This window comes from Dermacentor andersoni, chromosome 3, assembly GCF_023375885.2.
Source record: "Dermacentor andersoni chromosome 3, qqDerAnde1_hic_scaffold, whole genome shotgun sequence".
Lineage (NCBI taxonomy): Eukaryota > Metazoa > Arthropoda > Arachnida > Ixodida > Ixodidae > Dermacentor > Dermacentor andersoni.
In genome coordinates, this window is record NC_092816.1 from 209,217,312 (window position 1) to 209,240,308 (window position 22,997).

Genomic DNA, 22,997 nt, shown 5'->3' on the forward strand with positions numbered 1-22,997 from the left:
CGTGCTTTTTTGTCCCTGAAAAAAACAACTATATACTTCAGTGACGCCTTCGGCAGAGTTTTTTATCAATGGCTTATGAAAATCACGTGAATGTTGTGTGTCTCAGTATTGCTTCTCTTTTCAGTAAGAAATGCTAAAAACTCATCAAAAAAATTCTAATAATTTACGACCCTTATTGGCGATGGAAACATCGTCAGTTGCATGCAAAGGTTATAAATATATAAAGGGTGCCCCAATTTCCTATCATGCAGCAAGATTTAAAAAGAAGAGCAATGCGTTACTCGAAGAAAACCTAATTCATATTGTTTACAATACTGTGGAGTTGCTGCTAGTAATTTTTTCGTGACTGATATTTAATTAATTGTAATTAATTATCTACCTCGAGGCGTACTAGCCTAATCTTTAATTTATCAATGAGGCATCTGCAGACCAACCAAGGGAAATCTAACTGCGGTATTTTCAACGGCGTACTAATCGCATAGTGATTTTTTCCAGACTGATAAATAAACCCCACGAAATATGTAGAATATCACGTGACTGTGCTCCCACCCGGATCATAAAGCGGCACCCTCGAACAGGCTCCCTCTGAGTTATCGAGAACGAAATAAAGGAAATAAAGAAAAACATCGTGATCGAGCTAGTGCCTTATCTCCTGGGTGCTGGCCGAAGTAACACGTCGCGTTAGTTGTTAGTTCGAAACAAGCTGTGATAGCTGTTGTCTTAGCGCAGATAAAATGCAAGGTATTTTGTTGCCGCCAAACCTATCACCACAAAAGCGAACTAACAACGTCATTGTATAGGTTTAAAGGTGCGTTTTGCTTTGTCCCAGTCGTCATGTCTTTTTCTAATGAGCAAAAGGTAAACATGACCCTGGCCTTACGATCTGCAAATGGCAATACGAGAAAGCCCGCAAATGTATATATCAGTCATGGAAGTGTGGCGGTAGACCAAACACATCGACTATAATCAGAACTTGTGAGAGCCTGAGACAAACCGGTAGCTTCAAAAAACAGCTGCGGAGGACTCCATCGTTGAGTCCTAGTCTACGTACGCATGTTCTGTCATTTATGACCTCAGACCCTCATGCTAGCATGTGGGACGTCGTGGCACAGGTACCAATTTCCAAGTCATCAGTTTGCGGCATTCTAGATGACGGCCTTTCACCCGTACCACCATAACCAGGACGAATGCTTAAAAGATAGGGACCTGTAAAATTGTTTAGATTTCTCAATTGGGGTCTTCACAAAAGCCGATGAGCCACCGGACATTTTCAGCAACATCATGTGCACACATAACGCCAATTTGCACAGAACCGCCCAGGTATATTTGCAAAAAGCACAATGTTGGAGTGTCTACAATGCACACTGCGTAAAATGCAATCGGCACCAGCACCAGTGCTTGTTCAATGAGGCGCGAGGAATTTACGCTGGTGCTATAATCGGTCCCATCTTCTTCCGTCACACACTGACTGCACAGCATTATGTGAACTTAATCCTTGAAGGAGCGGTGGATGAGTTTCTCAGTGAAGTCCCGCAGTCACGTCATTTACTTCTGTGGTGTCAGCTAGATGGAGCACCCGCACACAGCAGCAGCCGAGCACGAAACTGGCTGGATGGGAATTTTCATGCCCAATAGATTGGAAGGCATGGACCTGTAACTTGACCCATAGGTCACCTGAATTCTCTCCACTTGATTTATTTCTGTAGGTTTCTGTGAAAGAGGTGCAGCGGTGGCATAGAGATCTGCCTCGCATGCAAGAGGACCATCGCTCGAATCCTGGTGCCGTGCAATTTTCCACCGGATTAAAAAAAATCCGCGTGTTGATAACATTGCACAAACAGGCCTGGAGTGCGGCCTGATCCCGGTGACCAGAACCGGCAATGCACTCCCTCCCCAGAGCTGGATTGGCCACCCTGGCGCAGTACTTGGCCACAACCTCCTATATGAATGCAACAATCAAACCCCTGCCCTCAGTCGACAGTAGCTGTGAAACAAATGATCGTGGCGGCGGTCAGACCTGTGACGTAGCAGAGGGTGCTAAGAATACCTGCGTCCGAACAGACCGCCATTGGCAGCTGAACCTGGCAACGTCTAACGCTCGAAGGTTATCAAGTGAGGCTAGTCAAGAAGTGCTATTGGAGCAATTAGCGGGCAGTAAATGGGATATAATAGGGCTGAGTGAGGTTTAGGAGGACAAAATAAGCGTATACAGTGCTAAAAAGCGGGCACGTCCTGAGCTACCGGGGATTAGCGGAGAGACAAGAACTAGGAGTCGGATCCCTGTTTAATAAGGACATAGCTGGTAATACAGAGGAATTATGTAGCATTAACGAGAGCGTGGCAGGTCTTGTTGTGAAACCTAATAAGACGTACAAATTGAAGGTCGTACAGGCCTACGCCGCTACATCCCGTCATTATGACCAGGAAGTCAAAGGCTTCTAGGAAGACGTGGAATCAGCGATGCGTGAAGTCAAAACAAAATACACTATACTGATGGGCGACTTCAATGCCAAGGTAGGGAAGCAGCAGGCTGGAGACAAGTCTGTGTGGGAATATGACATGGGATTTAGGAATAGCAAGGGAGACTTATTAGTAGAATTTGCAGAACCGAATAATATGCGAATAATGAATACCTTCTTCCGCAGGCGCGATAGCCGAAAGTGTACGTGGAGGAGCCCAAATGGCGAGAGTAGAAATGCAATAGACTTCATACACTGTGCTAACCCTGGCATCATACAGGATGCGTACGTGCTCGGCAAGGTGCGCTGCAGTGACCGCAGTATGGTAAGATGTCGAATTAGCCAAGACTTGAGGAGGGAACGGAAGAAACTGGTACATAAGAAGCTGATCAATGAGTTATCGGTAAGAGGGAAAATAGAGGAATTCGGTATGAAGCTACAGAACAGATATTCGGCTTTAACTCAGAAAGAGGACCTTAATGTTGAAGCAATGAACGGCAATATTATGGGCATCACTATGCAGTGTGCTATAGAAGTCGGTAGTAACTCTGTTAGACAGGATACCAGTAAGCTATCGCAGGAGACGAAAGATCTGATCAAGAAACGCCAACGCGTGAAAGCCTCTAACCCTAAAGCTAGAATAGAACTGGTAGAACTTTCCTAGTTCATCAACAAGCGTAAGGCAGCTGACATAAGGAAGTATAATATGGATAGAATTGAACAAGCTCTCAGGAATGGAGGAAGCCTAAAACCAGTGAAGAAACTAGGAATAGGCAAGAATCAGATGTATGCTTTAAGAGACAAAGCCGGAAATATGATTACTGATATGGATGAGATAGTTCAAGTGACTTAGGAGTTCTATAGAGATTTATACAGTACCAGTGAGACTGACGACGATAATGGATGAGAGGATAGTCTAGAGGAATTTGACATCCCATAAGTAGCGCCGGAAGAATTAAAGAAAGCCTTGGGAACTATGTAAAGGGGGAAGGCAGCAGGGGAGGATCAGGTAACAGCAGATTTGTTGAACGATGGTGGGCAGATTGTTCTAGAAAAACTGGCCACCCTGTATGCGCAATGCCTCATGACTACGAGCATACCGGAATCTTATCCTAATCCTTAAGATAGGGGACGCCAAAGACATGAAAAATTATAAACCGATCAGCTTACTATCCGTTGCCTACAAAGTATTTACTAAGGTAATCGCAAATAGAATCAGGAACACCTTAGATTTCCATCAACCAAAGGACCAGGCAGAATTCCGTAAAAGCTACTCAACAATAGACCATATTCACATCATCAATCAGGTGGTACAGAAATGTGCGGAATATAACCAACCCTTATATATAGAGTTCAATGATTACAAGAAATAGTTTGATTTAGTCGAAACCTCAGCAGTCATGGATGTATTACGGAATCGGGGCGTAGATGAGCCGTATGTAAAAATACTGAGAGATACGTATAGCGGCTCCACAGCCACAGTAGTCCTCCATAAAGAAAGCAACAAAATCCAAATAAACAAAGTCGTCAGGCAGGGAGATACGATCTCTCGAATGCTGTTCGCAGCACCTTTGCAGGAGGTATTCAGAGACCTGGATTGGTAAGAATTGGGGATAAGAGTTAATGGAGAATACCTTAGTAACTTGATATTCGCTGATGACATTGCCTTGCTTAGTAACTCAGGGGACTAATTGCAATGCATGCTCACCGACCTGGCGAGGCAAAGCGGAAGGGTGGGTCTAAAAATTAATCTGCTGAAAAGTAAAGAATATTTGACATTCTCGGAAGAGAACGGCAGTTTACGATAGGTAGCGAGGCACTGGAAGTCGTAAGGGAATACAACTACCTAGGTCAGGTAGTGACCCCGGATCCGGATCATGAGACTGAAATAATTAGAGAATAAGAATGGGCTGGGGTGCGTTTGGCAGGCATTCTTACATCATGAACAGCAGGTTGCCATTATACCTAAAGAGAAAAGTGCATAAGAGATGTGTCTTACTAGTACTCACGTACGGGGCAGAAACCTGGCGGCTTACGGAAATGGTTCCATTTAAGTTAAGGACGACGCAACGAGCTATGGGAAGAAGAATGATGGGTGTAACATTAAGGATTAAGAAAAGAGCAGATTGGGTGATGGAAGAATTGCGAGTTAGTGACATCTTAGTTGAAATCAAGAAAAAGAAATGGGCATGGCCAGGACATGTAATCAGGAGGGAAGATAACCGATGGTCATTAAGGGTTACGGACTAGATATCAAGGGAAGAGAAGCGTAGCAGGGGGCAGCAGAATGTTAGGTGGGCAGATGAGAGTGAGAGGTTTGCAGGGACAACAGGGCCACAATTAACACATCATCGGGGTAGTTGGAGAAGTATGGGAGAGACCTTTGCCCTGCAGTGGGCGTAATCAGGATGACGATGATTATGATGATGATAATGATGATGATGATGATGATGATGTGAAACAGTGTGCGTATATCATCGAGATGGACGTAAGATTAGTTCAAGGCAAGGATAACGAATGTCTGCCGTACAATTCCGGCGTCGATCATCAAGAAAGCCGCTTAAGATGTGGTAACACTGACACAGTACTGCGCAGCTGCAAAAGGAGACGCATTCGAACATGTCCTCTGGGCTGGTGTTCAACGGAGCTTACGAATTCATAGAAAATAACAGTGAACAGCGAACAACAAATAGGGAACACTGAAGTAACACTGAAATCTGATTTTTTTTTTTTTTTTGTGAAGACATCCTGATTGCCAGTTCAGCTCATTTAGAATTGGTATATTTACTTTCTTGAACGCATCGGTTTCACCGTTTCTCTACGTGTTGCTCGCTTGCCGGTCTGTTTATATCGCTTTTTATTTTTACACAGGAACCTGTTTTTGCAGCACTTACACATTTTCGTGAAAAATAAGACGGTCACTTTAATTTGGCTTTGTTCCGAAGCAAGTTTCTGGCGCGAAATATTTTCACCCGCACTCTTGCGAAGCGATGTGAGCAAATCCGGGATTTTGAAACATTCTATGTCTACTACATTGCTTTTCGCATTTCGTGCCTGGTCAGAGCGGCGCTGCAGCCACGTTATCAGAGGGCTTTTGTTGTCAATGTCATCAGTCAGACATGCGCGATGGATAGTAGGTGTGACGCAGAAATTAGAGGAACAAATAGCTGCGAAGCCACGAAACGAGCGGTTGGTTCTCCTTCCGTACCATTATCCAAGTGATGCGCTGTCTCTTCGCGTTTGCCACAAGCAATGCAGTTGCTTTCAATCAGCTTATCTGAGGGCACTGCTCTATGATGCGGTTGGGAGCGCACTAACGTGGTATTTTTCATACTTCGTGAGGTTTATTCCCAGTCAGAAAAAAGCGTACGCAATTAGTACGTCGCCGAAAACAGCACAGTTACATGTCAATTTGGGGTGCCTATAAATGCCTCATTGACATTTTGAAAATTAGGAGTGTACTTTTCGACTTAGATAATTAGTTTCAATTACCGAAAAAAAAACTCAGTAAGGAAAGAATTACTGGCGGCTACTCCACTTTACTAGAAACAATATGCACTAGGTTTTCTTCGAATAAGACAAATGCTCTTTTTTTCAGTTCTTGGTGATGACAGTTGGGGAACATTGTTTAATTTACTCACAAACCGAAATGAGGCCAAGGCAGACTCACTCGAAATCGGAATCAACAGTAGTCATGTGCAGCCGCGCTTATACGCGGACTCACAGAAAAGGAAGAAAATGATACAGGCTGCAGTTTCACCGGAAAGGCTAAAGAGTATTAGTGATAGCCAAGTATGCGACAAATATACGAAGGACGCCTACACCACCTAGAGGACTCGGGCTGTGAAATTGAACTGTCTCCTATTATGAGGCCTTCTGTACTGATACACACTCATATAACGCCGTGACTTCAGCGCTCAATTCTTCGACGTCAAACGAAGTTTCTTCTAGTCCGATATATATATATATATATATATATATATATATTGACACGTGTACTTATATTTAATGGGCAACCACGTTTCGCCGCCTAACAAATGTTATCGCACAGCGCGGGACGCGTCTGCATGTATCCGAAGTTTCTGGAAAGTTATCGATGCTTCTACCCGCTGTCTGTTGTCGCCGAACCTTGTATTATCTGATTTCATCGCGTGACTCGAATGTTGCAGAACTTTGTGGAAGGCATGCGGGTCCCAACGATTAGTCTGGAACATTCGACGACTGTTGTATAAAAGCCGACGCGCTTGATCCGCTGATCAGATTTTCGACGATCGCCGAGCGTGTTCGCCACTATCGTTGTGCTATAAGTATAGCCTGTTCTGTGGGCACAGGTTCGCCCAATAAAAGTTGGTTTTGTCGTTCACAGTATTGCTACTGTGTTATTGAACGTCACCACCACGTGACATCTGGTGGAGGTGCTTTACGTTCATGTACCGGACGCCCCCGACAAGCCGTAATTCAAGCCCGGACCGCAAAGACAACACCAGCGCCGTCCCGGAACATCGAGCAAGCCACCGGCTACAGCAGCTGCCCCCGGAACACGGAATTCTACCAGAGGCGACCAAGAAGAGCGTCAGAGAAGTTCGTCCAGAGACGACCAAGAAGACAGCCCCAATGGCAGCCGGAGCAGCCCCAATAGTTCTGCAGCAGCCCAGGGAGCCACCGACGTTCCGCGGTTTCACATTTGAGGACCCGGAAAGTTGGCTGGAGACGTATGAGAGGGTCGCTAAGTTTAACAGTTGGGACAGCGACGACAAGCTGCGGCATGTCTATTTCGCATTGGAAGACACCGCCAGGACGTGGTTCGAGAATCGGGAAGCCACCTTAACGACGTGGGACTTGTTCCGAAGCGGCTTCTTGCACACGTTTACAAGCGTCGTGCGAAAAGAGCGAGCCCAAGCTCTACTGGAATCCAGAGTGCAGCTGCCAAACGAGACGATCGCGATCTTCACGGAGGAGATGGCCCGTCTTTTCCGGCACGCCGACCCGGAAATGTCGGAGGAGAAAAAAGTTCGCTTCCTGATACGCGGCGTCAAGCAAGACCTTTTCGCCGGACTTATTCGTAACCCACCGAAGACTGTGACTGAGTTTTCTGCAGAGGCATCGATGATCGAAAAAACTCTGGAGATGCGCACCCAGCAATATACCCGCCAGGGGCACGCGCTGCAGTATGCCATCCAAGGACTGGGTTCGGACGACCTTCAAGAGACCATCAGGGCCATTGTGCGCGAAGAACTGCGCAAGGTCCTGCCTTCGTCGCAGCCTCAAGTAGCTTCGATCGCTGACATCGTGAAAGATGAGGTTCAGCGATCGCTTGTGGTTCCTGAGGTGCAACCTCAATTACCGCAGCCCCAGCCAGAAGCGATGACCTACGCCGCCGTCGCACGCCGTCAAGGTCCCGCTCCGCGACCACGCCAGGGCCCTGCAGCGACGCAATTCCGTCGTCCGCCGCCGCCGCCGCCAGCACGCCCACCCGTCGCCCAGCGCACCTTCGCGAGGAAGACGGACATTTGGCGAGCCCCCGACCACCGTCCGCTCTGCTATCACTGCGGAGAAGCCGGCCATGTGTATCGCCGATGCCCATACCGGGAGATGGGACTGCGAGGTTTCGCCGTCAGTGCTCCGCGCCCGCAGCGAGGTGAACGCCCTCGCGATATCGCCGACTACCTCGCCGCTACTCAGTGGAGCTCTCGACGACCGTCGCGTTCGCCATCACCAGGCCGCTACCTCTCGCCGCAGCGCCGACCATACACTGGCCCAGCCCGGGGCCGGTCAGCGAGCCCATATCCGGAAAACTAAAAGCAGCTTCGATGGAGGTGCGGTTGCTGTTCGTCGAACTGACGAAGATCCTCCGCCGCCGACGAAGACGACGAAGAAACCATCTCGACGACCTAATGACGACACGCCGCCGTCCCGACGAAGTCAGGAAGCCAAGACTACACCGACAAAAGACGACTTGACGACGCGACGTTCCAGCTTCAGTTCAACACGACGCAGCCGTGATCCGACGCCGAGACCTAACTGCAACGCAAGACAAAGAACCACCGACCTCGACGTGCTTCTCGATGGCCACGCAGTCACCGCCTTAGTAGACACAGGAGCCGATTACTCCGTCATGAGTGGACCCATCGCCGCCCAGTTGAGGAAAGTTAAGACTGCATGGGAAGGCCCTCAAATTCAGACCGCTGGAGGACACCTGATTACGCCGACTGGGATCTGCACGGCAAGAATTACTGTTCATGAGCGGACTAACCCTGCCACCTTCGTTGTCCTCCAACAGTGTTCACGAGACGTCATTCTCGGCATGGACTTCCTGAATCAACATGGCGCAGTCATCGACCTGAAGTCGAAATCGATAACGCTGTCACAAGATCAAGCGATACCGCCGGAGAGCTGTCGTAGTCACCACGCCTTGAGTGTGCTCGAAGATGAAGTGAGCATCCCGCCGCGCGCCAGCATTATTATTTCCGTCGGCACTGAGACACCCGCTGACGTAGAAGGCGTCATCGAGGGCGACCAACATCTACTGCTCGATCGTGAAATTTGCGTCGCAAGAGGGATTGCTCGACTCCACGGAGGGCAAGTGGAAGTTATGCTAACCAACTTCAGCCAAGAGTTCAAGCACATCAACGAGGGCACGACAATCGCATACATCGAGGAAATTGTGGAAACCAGCAATGCCTTTGTCCTCTCGGATTCAGCCGCATCTACCCCGATGAGCATTGTGCCCGAACCAGACTTCGAGGTGAATCCAAGTCTTCCTATGAGTAAGCAGCAACAGATCAGAAGTCTTCTCCGGCGATACAAAGACTACTTTTTGACGTCATCGAGGATTCGACAAACACCAGTTGCAAAGCATCGCATAATAACTGAAGAGAGCGCTCGACCACTCCGCCAGAGCCCTTACCGAGTTTCGACGCGAGAACTTGAAGCTATTAGGCAACAAGTCGACGAAATGCTGCGCGACGACATCATCCAGCCGTCGAAAAGCCCGTGGGCCTCTCCTGTAGTCCTGGTAAAGAAAAAGGACGGAACCCTACGTTTCTGCGTCGATTATCGCCGACTGAACAAGATCACGAAGAAGGATGTGTACCCCCTTCAACGGATAGACGACGCATTGGATCGGCTCTGCAACGCTAAATACTTCTCGTCGATGGACCTCAAGTCTGGCTACTGGCAAATAGAAATCGACGAGAGAGATCGCGAAAAGACTGCCTTCATCACGCCAGACGGCCTCTACGAGTTCAAGGTCATGCCATTCGGACTGTGCTCGGCGCCTGCAACGTTTCAGCGCGTCATGGACACGGTGTTAGCCGGACTGAAGTGGCAGACGTGCCTTGTTTACCTGGATGACGTCGTTATCTTCGCCGGAAATTTCGACGATCACCTTAAGCGGCTTGCGACAGTGTTAGAAGCCATCAAGTCATCAGGGCTCACTCTGTGCCGGAAAAGTGCCGCTTCGCTTACGATGAGCTTTTGTTCCTAGGTCACGTGATCAGCAAATCAGGAATACGCCCCGACCCACAGAAGACAGCTGCCATCGCAAATTTCCCGCAGCCAACCGACAAGAAGGCAGTGCGCAGATTCCTTGGCATGTGTGCCTACTATAGGCGCTTTGTCAAGGAATTCTCACGCATCGCGGAGCCGCTAACACATCTAACCAAATGTGATGTCGCGTTCAAGTGGGAAACGCCGCAGGCCAAGGCATTTCAAGAATTCAAACGACGCATGCAGTCGCCGCCGGTACTTGCACACTTCGACGAGGACGCCGATACCAAAATCCACGCTGACGCCAGTAGCCTAGGCTTTGGTGCCGTCCTAGTCCAGAGGAAAGAAGGACTTGAAAGGGTGATATCGTATGCTAGCCGGTCGCTTTCAAAAGCGGAAAGCAACTATTCTACGACTGAAAAGGAATGCCTCGCCATCATTTGGGCTATAGCTAAATTCCGCCCTTAACTCTATGGCAGGCCATTCAAAGTCGTCAGTGACCATCACGCATTGTGTTGGCTAGCTAACTTAAAGGACCCTTCAGGACGGCTGGCGCGGTGGAGCCTCAGACTACAAGAATATGGCGTCACGGTAATATACAAGTCCGGAAGAAAGCACTCCGACGCCGACTCCTTATCGCGCGCCCCCCTCGATCCCCCGCCGCAAGACGACGAGGACGACGACGCCTTCCTTGGGATAATAAGCGCGGAAGACTTCACTAAACAGCAACGAGCAGACCCGGAGCTAAAAGGCCTCGTCGATATTTGGAAGGGAACACCGACGTTGTCCTTAGGGCATTTAAGCGCGGGTTGTCGTCGTTCACGCTACAGAACAACCTGCTCGTGAAGAAGAACTCGTGAAGAAGAAGAAGTCCGCGTTAGCTACCTTCTTCTTGTACCGTCAGCGCTGCGTCCAGAAATACTGCACGCCCTACATGACGATCCAACCGCTGGGCACCTCGGATTCTCCCGGACGCTGTCGAGAATACAGGAAAGGTATTACTGGCCGCGTCTGACTGCCGAAGTCGCCCGTTACGTCAAGACATGCCGAGACTGTCAACTACGCAAGACACCACCGACAAGGCCAGCAGGATTACTACAGCCGATCGAACCTCCTCGCCGACCATTCCAGCAGATTGGGATGGATTTGTTGGGGCCGTTTCCGATATCAACATCCGGAAATAAGTGGATCGTCGTGGCGACGGACTATCTCACCCGCTTTGCTGAAACTAAAGCTCTACCAAAAGGCAGCGCAGCCGAAGTGGCGAAATTTTTCGTCGAGAACATCCTGCTGCGACATGGTGCCCCAGAAGTCCTCATCACCGACAGAGGAACGGCTTTTACAGCAGAGCTCACCCAAGCCATTCTGCAGTACAGCCAGACAAGCCACAGGAGGACAACTGCCTACCATCCGCAGACGAATGGTCTCACGGAGCGCCTGAACAAGACCCTCGCCGACATGCTAGCAATGTACGTCGACGTCGAGCACAAGACGTGGGACGCGGTCCTGCCGTACGTAACCTATGCGTACAACACGGCGGTGCAAGAAACAACACAGATCACGCCGTTTAAGCTGGTTTACGGCAGGAACCCGACGACGACGCTTGACGCCATGCTGCCGCACGTAACTGACGAAGAGAATGTTGACGTCGCTAGCTACCTCCAGCGCGCCGAAGAAGCCCGATAGCTCGCCCGCCTGCGAATCAAGAGCCAGCAGAGGACCGACAGCCGACACCACAACCTCCGACGGCACTTCGTCGAGTACCAGCCCGGTGACCGTGTTTGGGTTTGGACCCCTATACGCCGACGAGGACTGAGCGAAAAGCTCTTGCGTCGCTATTTCGGACCGTACAAGATCATCCGACGTATCGGCGCCCTGGACTATGAGGTCGTGCCAGACGGCATTTCGCTGTCACAGCGGCGCCGCTCACGACCTGAAATTGTCCACGTTGTGCGACTCAAGCCGTACCACCAGCGTTGACGAACTTTGGGACTTCGCGTAACTGACCTTTGGACTTGATTTCTTTTCCTTGTTTTGTTACTTATGTTTAATAAGTGTCCTTTTGTGTTTCGTTCCCTTATATTTGTAGCATCGGGACGATGCTTTTTTTTTAAGAGGGGGGTATTGACACGTGTACTTATATTTAACGGGCAACCACGTTTCGCCGCCTAACAAATGTTATCGCACAGCGCGGGACGCGTCTGCATGCATCCGAGGTTTCTGGAAAGTTATCGATGCTTCTATCCGCTGTCTGTTGTCGCCGAACCTTGTATTATCTGATTTCATCGCATGGCTCGAATGTTGCAGAACTTTGTGGAAGGCATGCGGGTCCCAACGATTAGTCTGGAACATTCGACGACTGTTGTATAAAAGCCGACGCGCTTGACCCGCTGATCAGATTTTCGACGATCGCCGAGCGTGTTCGCCACTATCGTTGTGCTATAAGTGTAGCCTGTTTTGTGGGCACAGGTTCCCCAATAAAAGTTGGTTTTGTCGTTCACAGTATTGCTACTGTGTTATTGAACGTCACCACCACGTGACAATATATATAGTTATATATACAGGGGAGAGTTCGCAAAGCAGGTCAGGCGCCTGTCCTCCTCCCCCCTCCCCCCCCCCCCCCCCCCAGCGGGATATGAAATCTCTCCGCCTACGTCTTAAAGCTATTTGCGAGGTACAATTAATAGCAAGTTTGGGCACTAGCTGGGCTTGCAAAAGCTTTTAATCTCAAAATTGCCTATTGAAAATATGACTAAGCAACCTTCGAGAGCAGTATAATCACTCTATTAGAAGTTAAGATATAGCATTCATATTTAGTGTTATTAAAACATTCACATTTGTACTTATTCATCTGTCTCGGGTAACTCTGGCGCGTCATGCAGGCGCATGAAGCGCCTGTATGTGTCGGAAGTTTCTCGAATGTTATCGATCGTTCTATACGCTGTTGTTACCCAACCTTTTATGCTCTGACTGCATTTATCTGAGGCACGAAATGTGTAGTACTTTCTGTAACACACGCGGGCACCAGCGATTACTCTGGCACCTTCAATGATCCATGTATAAAAGCCGACGCGCCTGACCCACTCATGAAATTCCCTGTTTTTCTGGACACATGTTCGCCCAATAAAGAGTTAGTTTCGCCATTCACAGTTTTGCTACCGTGTTCTTGACCGTCACTACTGCGTGACACGCTGTCGAAGTTGTTTCCGTTAATGCACTGGGCGCACCGAACATGACACGATCCAAGCGTGAACTCCGAAGACAAACCAACGTCGCCAAGGACAGGGCGATAGCTGAAGGCTGCAAAGATTGCGCATGGAGCAAGGATTTTTACCGGAGACGACCAGGAAGATCATGGCAAATCAAAAGCCAGAGTGGCAGCCCCATCGTCATCCATCGTGCTTCACTAACCCAGTGAGCCACATACCTTACATGGAACTTCGTCGGACGACCCGAAAACTTGGCTCGAGACTTTAGAAAAAATCTTAGCCTTCAACAACTGGACCCCTGAGGATAAGCTACGCCACGTCTACTTCTCCTTGGAAGATGCCTCGAGGACATGTTTTGAAAACCGCGAGTCCCCCCTTACAATGTGGGACCTGTTCCGCAGTAATTTCTTGAGAACCTTCACAAACCGCGTCCGGAAAGAAAGGGCTGCAGCTCTTTTGGAAGCCCGAGTGCATATGCCTTACGAGAACATTGCCATCTTCACGGAAGAAATTAGCCCTTTATTCCGCCACGCCAATCAATAACTATCCGAAGAGAAGGAATTTCACCTACTGATGCGTGGTGTGAAGCAAGAAATTTGCGCCGGAATGATACGAAACCCACCGAGAACGTGGAAGAGTTTCTTCGCGAGGCATCGGCATCGAAAAAACACTGGAAATGCGGAACCAACAATTCAACCGCCGCACGATCTCAATCAACTACGCCAGAGTTCAATCACTGGACATCGACGACATGCGCGAGACCATCAGAGCGGTTGTGAGGGAGGAGGTACAGAACGTTTTCCCCATCATCACAGACTTAAGCGGCTTTGAGTGCCGACGTCGTACGCGAAGCGATCCAGCATTAATCGGAGTCCCTCAGTCACCAAAGCCCCAACCGGAAGCGTCGACGTAGGCCGCCATAGCCCGCCGTCCCGTTCCCCCTCCGTGCCAGCACGCGAAGCCCTCGCCCTGTGCAGCATGACACGGAAGCCTGCCGGTTGAAGCACCCCCGACACCTTTCCGCTCTGCTCCTACTGCGGAGAAGCGAGCCACGTCTACCGCCGTTGTCTATACCATTAGATGGGCCTAAGAGGGTTCGCCGTCGACGCGCCAGATCCACAGCTTAGCGAGCGGGCGGGTAACATCGCCGGCTACATCGCCGGAATGCAGTGGAGATCCCCGATGTCCTTCACGTTCGCCATTACCAAGACGCCACGTGTCGCAGCAGAGCCAACCCCACAGTGGCTCAGCTCGGGGCCGGTCCGTAAGTCTACATCCGGAAAACTAAAAGCAGCAAACAATGGAGGCGCGGCTTCTGTACGTAGAAATGACAATCTTTATGATCATGATCCGTGATCAGCTTCATAATTCATTTCGAAGAAGCAGCAACGACACGCTGCCCTCTCTAAGAGGACTGGAAGCAAGGAATACGCCGACAAAAAAACGAATTGACGACACCCCGTGACAGCCACAAGTCAACGCAAAGGAGCAGTGATGCGACGCCAAGACCTAAGTGCAACGGAAGACAAAGAACCACCGGCCTCAACTTGCTTCTCGACGGCCACGAAGTAACCGCGCTTGTAGACTCTAGAGGCAACTACTCCGTCATAAGTGAATTATTCGATGCCAAACTGAAGATAGTCAAGACTGCATGGGTCGGCGCTCATATTATCACAGCTGGAGGACACATAACGCCGGCCGGAATCTGCACGGCGAGAATTACAGTTCATGGCCGGACCTACCCTGCGACGTTCGTTGCCCTCGAACAGTGCTCGCGAGACATAATTCTCGGCATAAACGGCGCAATAATTAACCTGGTCGAAGAATAAAACGCTGTCCACACAGCAAGCGATACCGATGGACGTGCTTCAAGCCAGCGTGCCTTGATTGTACTTGAGGACCAAGTCAGCATGCCGCCTCGCTCCAGCTTTGTCATTTCCATCGGCCGTGAAAGACTCGGGGTCATCGAGGGCGACCAACCTCTACTGCTCGACCGTGAAATTGGCATCGCAAGAGGGATGCTCAACTGCACTGAGGGAAAATGAAAATGCAAAATTCAGCGAGGACTTCAAGCACGTCAACAAGGGCATGGCAATCGCATACATCGTGGAAATTGTGGGAACCAGCAATGCTTTCGTCCTTCAGATTCGGCCGCATCTACGCCGACGACCATAGTTCCCGAACCATACTTAGGTATAAGTACAAGTATCCTCATGACTAAGCAACACCATCTCAGAAGCCTTCTGCGCCGATACAAAGACTTCTTTTCGCCGTGATCGAGCATTCGACAAGCACAAGTATCTGAAGATAACCGGAGTGCATGTGACCACTTCGCCAGAGAGAGAGAATAAACATTTTTAGAGCCCTTTCGAAATTTTGACGCGAGAACGTGAAGCCATTAGGCAACAAGTCGACAAAATTCCGCGCGAAAACATCATCCAGCCGTGGAAAAGCACGTGGTAATCTCCAGTAGTTACGCTGAAGAAAAAGGGCGGAACTTAACGTTTCTGCGTTGATTATCGTCAACTGAAGAAGATCACTGAAGAAGGATGTATACCCGCTCCCACGGACAGAAGATGCTCTGGATCGGCTCTGCAACGCTGAATGGTTCTTGCCGTACTATTTAGAATAACAGAAGTCAACGAGAGGGATCGCGAAAAGACTTCCTTCGTCAGGCCAGACGGCATGTTTGAGCTTCAGGTCATGCCATTCGGACTATGCTCGGCAGCCGCAACGTTCCAACGCGCGATGAACACGGTGTTAGAAGGAGTGAAGTGGCATACACTTCAGTCCTGCTAACGACGACGACGTTTATGGGGATGACGTCGTCTGCATGGGAAATTTCGACGATCACCTTAGGCGGCTTGCGACAGAACCAGAGGCCAACAATCGTCAGGGCTTACTGTGAAACCGGAAAAGTGCCGCTTCGCTCACGATTAACCTCTGTTCCTGGGCCACGTCATCGACAAATCTGGAGTCCGCCCTGACCCGCAGAAGATAGCTGCCATCGCAAAGTTCCAACAGCCCATGGACAAGAAGGTATGGCGTAGATTCCTTGGCATGTGTGCCTACTACAGGCGCTTTGTCAAATGCTTTTCAGGCATGGCTGAGCCGTTGACACACATAAAATTTGATGTTAAGTTCAAATGGTAAACGTCGCAGGCAGACGCATTCAAAGAACTCCAACGACGCATGAATTGACGCGACCGGTACTTGCGCACTTCGACGAAGATGCCGATACAGCAATCCGCAGTGTCGCTATTAGCCAAGGCCTCGATGCTGTCCTAGTACAGAGGTAAAACGGACATGAACGGATCACAGCTTACGCTAGCGGGTCACTGTCAAAAGCGGAATGCCATTATTCTACGACCAAAAAAGAATGCCTTGGCATGATTTTCGCTACAGCGAAATTCCGCCCTCACATAAATGGCAGGTCTTTGAAGTCATCAGCGACCATCTAGCGCGTTGTGTTGGCTCGCTAATGTATAGGACCTTTCAGGACGCCTGGCGTGGCGCAGCCCCCAACTGCAAGATTATGACATCACTGTAATCTAGAAGTCCGGACGAAAACACTGCCATGACGACTGCTTGTCTCGCGCTAATGTGTACCCTCAACTCCAACATGACCAAGTCGAGGACGCATTTTTCGGAACAATAAGTGCAGATGACTTTGCCGACCAGCAGCGAGCGGACCCGGAACTTAGAAGCCTTTCTGAGTACTTGCAAAGCAAGACCGGCTTTAACCCGAGGGTATTTAGGCGAGTATTGTCCTCGTTTTCTTTTTTTTTGCTAGACGACGTCCTGGTGAAGGATAACTTTTTGCCAGTCCGGGCCAACTACCTTCTCGTTATGCCCGTAGAACTCCGGTATGAAGCATTGCACACCCTGCACGATAACACAGCCGGGAACCTCGGCTTTTCTGGCACACTCGGAATAGTACAAGTATTATTGACTGCGCCTGACCGGTGACGTCACCCGTAACGTCAAGACATGTGGAGACGGCCCGCGTCGCAAAACGCCATGAATTACTACAGCCGACCGAGCCTATTTGCCAACTGTTTCAGCAGATCTGGATGTTTTTGCGGCCCTTTAATAATAATAATAATAATAATAATAATAATAATAATAATAATAATAATAATAATAAACTTTATTTCCATCAAAAGGATGGAGGGGCCCTGGGTAAAAGCTGCTGAACAGCTTGACTAGAGCCCATGGTCCCCTCTACAAGGCAGTACAGGAGCATACATGAAACATACAGGAATCTAAGAAAATACAAACACAAAATTGATTCGATTTAATGTAGTACAAGGAAATCAATATTCAAATTGTTCAATGACATAACATATCACGTGGCGCAGTTCGCGAACTGTAGTACGACTTAAGTCAATTCTACATTTATACAGATTATTAAGAAGCTTAGGCAATATATACGATAGTTTGCCCATAGAATAGTTAGCACGGGGAGTGACTACCTTCCAGTATTCAGGCTGACGTATAGTATAGGATGTGGGCTTTCTTTCCAGCTTGGCTAGGTTGCGAAAAAAATTTCGAGTTTCTTTTAATTCGCACTTAAAGACAAAAATTTGTCTATAGCTATACAATTTCTAGACAGGCATTATATCTGCTTTAATGAACAGAGTATGTGTATGAAAATTGTAGGGGACATCAAAAAGAAGCTTAATTATCTTTTTTGTAATGTACACCTTTGTTAATTTAGATATTGTGGTAGATCCCCATACTAAAAGCAGTAAGAGAGGTGAGAGTAAAAAGAGAGAATTATGTATTAGCTTTTTTACACTGAAAGGTAATACCGACCTAAATCTGGATAAAATACCAACGACGCTTGACAGTTTAGTGCAAACAGAATCTATATGCATATCCCACAGCATATTTTGCGAAAACGTGACCCTAAGAATTTTAATACTGCTTACTATTTCTATTTTTGTGGTGCCGTAGATACGATCTATGTTCATATTTACCTGTTGTGATTTCGGTCTAAATATAACAGCCTTAGTTTTGTTAGTGTTAACCCCTAACTGATTTGCTACAGACCATTCCAGAAGTTTTACAAGAGCGGAGTTTGCTATGTAGCTGATTCGCTCACAGTCTGCCGCGGAAAAAAATATGCTGGCATCGTCGGCATACAATATATATTTGGCTTCAGCTCATGTATTTATCAGATAATTTCTATAGATATTAAAAAGAAAAGGTCCAAGAATGCTGCCTTGAGGCACTTCTCTTGCAATCGGCTTTTGGTCGGACCATTGTTCACCTATTTGAACACATTGCCGTCGATAGCCAAGGTAAGATTTTATAAGATTCCAGCAATGGCCACGCACTACATACAATTCAAGTTTTTTGAGTGAAATGGAAGGAACAATGCAGTCAAATGCTTTCGTGGAGTTAATGTACAGGCACCCTACAACCATCTTACTTGAAAACTGCGATAAAATAAACTCTTTTTGTTCTATCAAGACTAGTTCCATTGACCTATGCTTCCTAAACCCAAATCGAGCTGCGGTTAGAAGGTCATATTTCTGAAAAAAATTTGAAAGGCGCTCATGAATAATCTTTTCTAAACCCTTTGAAAATATTGGCAACACTGAGATAGGACGATAATTCTTGATGTCATTTCGATCACCTTTCTTGAACAATACTGTAAGCTTAGCCACCTGCATTCTTTCTGGAAAAACGGCACTCCAGAAGCAAAGGTTAAATATATGCGCAAAAATCGGTGCGATAAGATCCATAATGTGTTTAAGAGGTCGAATTTGCATACCTTCAACGTCACAACTAAAGCTGTATTTAAGAGACATAAAAACAGACCAAACTTGTTCTTGGATAAAGGCCTCAAGAAACAAAGTAGATCGGTTAGTAGGGGGCATGAATCCTGAAAATTCAGACGCTGGAAAATAATCACCACACTGCACAAAATAGATATAAAATAACTTCGCTACGGTGCCACCATATATCTCGACTTCCTCGATATTAAGTTTATCTGTTTTTAGGGACGAGCTACTGCAATTTAAAATAGCGTTCAACTTTTTCCACAAAAGGTCAGGCTTACGAGAGCCGGCGTCAAATTCCGCATGAAAATAGTTTTGTCTGCTTAGCTTTATTTCTTTAGCTTATTTCTGTACATCTTAAGCTCCTTGAGTTTTTGGGGATTTTTAGTTTTTCTAAACTGATGGTACATAGTATTCTTCTCATTGATCTTTTTAATGAGTTCTGGCGTGATCTAAAGCTTGCGTACTTTCCTACCAAGTTTCAGTCGCTTAAGCGGAAAGTGCCGTTTATATACTTCAGCGATGTGATCAACGAACATGTTATGCGCCTTGTCAGCGCAAATAATCGCAAGAAGACATTCGAAGTCAGAATTTAGCACGCTATTCCTGAAGGCATCAAGGCGAGTAGGATTTATTATTTGAACATTTATAAATTGTTTTTTGCTATGATGATTGTGTCTATCTAATATTATGAAGGTAGGAAGGTGGTCACTCAAGTCGCAGGTCATCACACCCGCAATGTTGTTTTCACTGACTGCGTTACTAATAATTAGGTCTAACTAAATTTCGCTATGTTTTGTGATCCTAGTAGGCAAATTGATTTGGCTTGAGCGCCCGTTTGAAGTAATGAGCATATTCATAGTGGTTTTGGCTGCTGAATCTCCTCACAAATCAATATTAATGTCGCCAGCAGATAGAACAAAGTAACCAGCCCCAGAAATAAACGATAAGAACTTTTCGTAGAAGGCAAAAAAGTTTTCAACATTTCCATCGGGCGGGCGATAACATACAGAGAAAACAGAATTGTTCACTTTGGCTGTTAAAACCTCGTAATCACAGCAAGAAACACAGAAACGAGAAAGCAGTTCACATTGTATTCCTTCCTTTAGTAGCATCATTGTACCGCCGCCACGACAATTTGAGCGGTTTAAGGAGAATGACTGATAAGGTGTGAACCCCAAGGGACCATGATCATTTTACACCACGTTTCAGTGAGCATTATTACATTAAACAGAAATGAAAAACTCGAAATAAAATGCTCGATAGCATCTTCTTTGTTACAAAGGGAACGAACATTCATGTGAATGCATTTCAAAGCGCTTATTCGATAGCCCTAGACAACAGCATTCACTTCATGTGGCAAGAGAAAGTTGTGACGTGTTGATTCACACATAAAATATTAAAACAAGCAATATGATCAAGATTGACTATTCAGATAGATCATGTCGGAAGATCCCGTTCACTGCGCACGATGACAGAAGAATCGCCGTCTGCCTTACGCAGATAAATCTTGCCATTTCTGAACCAGACATATTAGTAGCTCTTTTTCTTTGCCAACTCCTTTGCTGTTAGAAACAGTTGCCGACATCGGGTTGTCATATTGTCTTGTATAAAAGTACTGCTTTCATTGTCTCTCAGTGCCCGCCTATTTTCCCAACCATTTATCCCTGGTGGCTTGTCGGGCATATCGAACGATTATTTCTGGGACCTTGCCTGCTTTCGACGGAAGGTGGTGAATAGCATCAACATCCAGTTTGCTCAATTCTGGGACTTCTAACAAATCTGCCACGCTGTTCACTTTGATCAACAAGTCTTCGTTCGGAGTAACCTGAATTCCGTGAAATTCCAAGTTTAACCAACGGTGTCTCCATTCGAGTTCATTGATTTCAGTGACCAGCTTTTCAGTCTCCATCTCGCTACATCGGGCCTTTTGCTCAAGCTTCTCTACCCTTGCTATTAAATTTTTTGTGTCACTTTCTTGTACAGCAATACGGTTCAGCAGTTCATCATACTTGGCAGACATTACTTCAATACTTTTTTCGATATTAGAAACAGTCTCCTTTAGAGGCACCAGCCCATCGAGCTTTTCATTCATGCTGACCAGTAGAGACCGCAATCCAGCAAGCTCTTCCCGAGTTAATCTATCACTCTGATTTTCTTCCTTCTGCTTAGCTGATTTGCAACTGTGACATGTCCACTTCTGCTTTGATGACGCGCTTCTGTTTTTAAATTGCTTTTCTGTTAGACCAGCATAGTTTCCAATATGGTAAGATTAGGTACATTCCACACAAGACATAAACGCCTCTTTGGGGTCAACAGCCTCACTACAGGAAAGCCAAGTATTGTTTCCCGACATTGGGACTGACAGTAAATTCAAGAAGCAGGAAACAACCAAAATACAGAGGCTTTGCAAGTTGGCAGCAGGGCAGCGACAGCACATTTACAGCTACAAAGGCGTAAAAGAAACGCCACCAACCTGCGAAAAGCAGTGTTGCGTTTAGAAAAGCCTCCACATGCTGCCAATGCTGCCGAGTGCCGGGTGGTTCGCGAGTCCGGCCTTTATCCTTGCAGCCGGTAGCCTGCAGCTCCGCTCGTTGTTGCAGTTTGTCGCTGGGTGCCGCAAACACGTGCCCACTGCTACAATGATGGAAGCGCAAGTAGATGGCCACGTCAGGCCAGGCAACAGCATTGCGGGAGAAACGGAGCTGCGAAAAGTAGTGTTGCGTTTAGAAAAGCGTCCACATGCTGCCACTGCTGCCGAGGCAAGTTTCCTACGTGAACATCTGGAAACAAGGGGCTCGCCGTGGATACCGACTCCTTACCCGCTACGCCGAAACGCAAGCTCTGCCTAAAATCAGTGCAGACAAAGTCGACAGGTCCCCCGTCGAGAGCGTCCTGCTGCGACATAGTGCCCCAGAAGTCATCCTTAGCCACAGAACAACGGCCTTCACTGCAGAGCTCACCAGAACCATTCAATGCAGCCAGACAAGCCACAGGAGGACAACAGCCTACCTCCCATCGACGAACTGTCTGACGGAGCGGCTGAACAAGACCTTCACCTACATGCTAGCAGCGTATGTCGACGGCGAGCACAAGACGTGGGATGCCGTCCTTCCGTACGTAACCTTCGCTTACAATGCGGCTGTGAAACAAACAACGCCGACAGCACCGTTCAACCAGGTTTATGAAAAGGGATCCGATGACGACTCTCGACACCATGCTGCCGCACGTCACCGACGAAGAGAATCTCGACGTCGCCGCTCATCCCCACCGCGTCGAAGAAGCCTGACAGCTCGCCCGCCTGCCCATCAAGAACATGCAGAGGACCGGCAGCCAACACTAAAATCTTCGACGACGCTACGTCGAGTACCAGCTCGGCGGCGACCACACGTGTCTGGATCTGGACTCCGACGAGGACTTAGCGAGAAACTGTAACGACGATATTCCTTACCATACAAGATCATCCAAGGTATCGGCGCAATGGACTATAAGGTAGTGCCAGACGGCATTTACAAATGACAGCGGCGACGCGCACGACCTGAAGTCAGCCACCTGGTGCGTCTTAAGCCTCGGTAAGCCTGCTGACGAACTTAGGGACTTAGTTTTTTTGTTGCGTTGTTTCTTTTTGGGATGCGTGGTTTTGTTCTTGCTTTCTTGATTTGAGCGTTGGGTCGATATTTTTTTTTGGGGGGGGGGGGGGGGTGTTGACACGTGTACTTGTTGACCTTTGCGGGTGAACGCGTTTCATCGTATCACAAATGTTACCGCTCAGCGCAGGTTGCGTCTGCATGTATCGGAAATGTCTTTAATGGTAAAGAGGGTTCTGTCCGCTGTGTGTTGTCGCCCAACCTTATACAGCTTGATTGCATGCATGCGCGACGTGAACTGTGTAGTACTTCCGAGAAGACACGCAAGCACCAGCGATTACTATAGAACCTTCGATGACTCATGTATCAATGGCGACGCGCTTGACCCGCTGAGCAGATTTTCGAGGATCGCCGACTGCGTTCGCCGCTATCGTTGTATATTTAGTGTAGCCTGTTTTCTTTTTT

General features: G+C 47.8%; 1 long non-coding RNA gene across 1 annotated transcript in view; it reads right to left on the reverse strand.

The window, feature by feature from the left end:
* Positions 1-22,997, reverse strand: part of LOC129386114 (uncharacterized) — a 124,054-nt gene that overhangs the window by 71,412 nt on the left and 29,645 nt on the right. The gene's annotated exons all lie outside the window — the stretch shown is intronic.